Source organism: Empidonax traillii, unplaced genomic scaffold (genome assembly GCF_003031625.1).
Source record: "Empidonax traillii isolate 1590-97213 ecotype Southwest subspecies unplaced genomic scaffold, ASM303162v1 scaffold193:size819438, whole genome shotgun sequence".
Taxonomy (NCBI): Eukaryota; Metazoa; Chordata; class Aves; order Passeriformes; family Tyrannidae; genus Empidonax; species Empidonax traillii.
This window is the reverse complement of record NW_020955386.1, coordinates 526,187-528,478: the sequence shown is the minus strand read 5'-3', so window position 1 is coordinate 528,478 and position 2,292 is coordinate 526,187.

Here is a 2,292-nt window from a genome sequence, read left to right as displayed (position 1 = left end):
CCCCCATTCGCTTCCAAATTTCTACTTTTCGCCCGGCACTTTAACCCTCTCGATACCTTCTTCCCCTCCGTGTGGAGCAATACCCTGCACAGGAAGGTTGTAAAGAGGCAGGGGCGGCTCGGCTGAGCTCCCAGTCTCAGCCCCAGCGGCCTCTCGCTCCCACCCCACCTCCCCTTAAGAGCACTTTCAAAAAAACCGGGTAGTGCTTTTGGTGGTTTCTTCTCTCTCTTTTATGGCCACTTTCGGCTGAGCTTGCTCCTTCCCCTAGTTTTCCTCGCAGTCACACTACAGGAGCCCCTGAGGAAGTGATCTTAGTCTAAATATCAAACTTACCGTCCGGAGGATCCTGCCTGGGAAAAGTTCTGCTCTGTTAGGTGTCGGAGTCAAAGAAACGTCCGTCATCCCTCGTTAAGAGCTCAGGGCTTGGAGAGAGGGGATACTGGCAGAGGGCCACGGGCAGGGTTCTGAGCACCCTGGTTTTGCCAGCCCGGCTGTGCCAGCTCTGAGCCCCGAGGGTCGCGGGGACCCAGATCCCCTTCCCCGCAGGCAGCTCCGACGCTCTCGGGACAGGGGCGCACCGGGCACCGACCCCGAGATTTCTCCCGCGGACACGGAGTGCGCACCTAGACTCGGCTCCGCGGGGGAATCCGCATGTTCCCCGTGGCGGGAGGGGGCCCCCGGGGTAGCGTCCCGTCTCTGCCCGACCACCCGTCTCTTTGGGGGGTTGTGTGGGGTAGTCGTGTGCTTGTTCACAGCTACACCGCTAAAGTGGGAGCATTTCGTGTTTACAACCGGCTCCGGCTTGTACTGGTGAGATGTAGTTCAAGCAGCGCTCCTGTGTGTCGCGGGCTCTTAACTGGAGCTTTGCTCAGTCATTGAGAGCAATAGAAAGTATATGGAAATCAATATATAGACAGTGTGGAGGGCAGATAATGGATTCGAGTCAGTGAGTGTTATAATCTGCATTATGGGCTTCCTATTGTTTAGACTGAGCACAAATTTCCAAAGGGTGAAGTGTTGGGTTTGAGTCTCCGTTCTCTCTTCCTCCCCAGCCCCCCTTCTTCTTTTTGGAGGGCTTTGTGTGTATAGGGGGAGGGGGAGTGTTAAATCCTCCTGCCACAATTATCAGAGTAAACCCCCCCACCCCCCCGCTCCTTTCCCGCCCGCCCCATCTGATTTTAAAGGTAGTGCTTTCACGGCGAAGCTAATGACTTTCATTTAATTGAACATGCCCTGATGTAGCGGATTGTTCTCGCAGCCCTGCGCCTTTGTTGCTTTTGGGGGGAAATAAAGCTAATCAAACCTTTTGTCACGGCCAAATTCTCCCTCAGGGTCTCCCAAACATTTGTTTGAATAATTCACCTTAAGAATTGAAAATACTAATTGATTTTAAAATGCTAGCCCGGAGGGACGGGGAGGTGGGGGGTTGGGGTCGGGGGAGCCTGGAAATTAGAGGCGAAGAGCAAACGTCTACCTGCCAGCAGCGAAGCCTCCGCAGCCGCTGCCCTCGCCGGGAGCCGCGGCCAGGCTGGGCCCCCCCGCAGACCGCAGTGCCCCCGCCGCTGCCGGCCGCACGCTCCATTCCGTCCCCTCCCTCGGCCTCTTCTCCCCCTCCCCACCGCCAAACTGCGCCTGGTCACCTTGGCCTCGGATTCTCCGCTAAAGTGCCGGCGGTGGCAGGGGTGGGCTCCACTGGGCGGGGAGGGGGATCCCGGTCCGGGCGTCTCGGCCCCATTCAGGGAAGAATTTTGATGCGATTCATTAGAAGTAACGAGTTGACATAAGGTAAATCTACATCGAGGGGGCCTTTCTTTGAGTGCATGGGGAAGCTTCATTAACCATCGCTAACAAGGCGTGCAAATGCTCTGATTGGGCAGCTTTCTTGTAACGCCAAGGCCTTAGCAGGATGCCCACCTAATGAGGGTCACTACAAGAGACTGATAAAATATTCAAATTTTCCGTCGCACCAGGAACTTTGTACTAAAGTAGAAAGTTGAAGCAACTGTGTGCTTGTTTACCTTGAGAAGGCACACTTGGGGGAGAAGGCATCTAGCTCTGACATCTCCATCTCACGGATAAGCACCGAGCTGGACGGCCACTGCTTTATGGACGTTTATTTGTTGAATTCGTCAACAGACTTCCCCCCGCCTTCCCTCGTTCTCCCCCGGTTTAATATTGTTTCTCTCCAGTTTAATGCAGTGCCTAATAACTTATCTGAGAGGTTCCACGCTTTTTTTCTCCTTTTCTATCCTCTTTTTTTTTCCCTTGAAGAAGAATTATTAAAATCAGCCT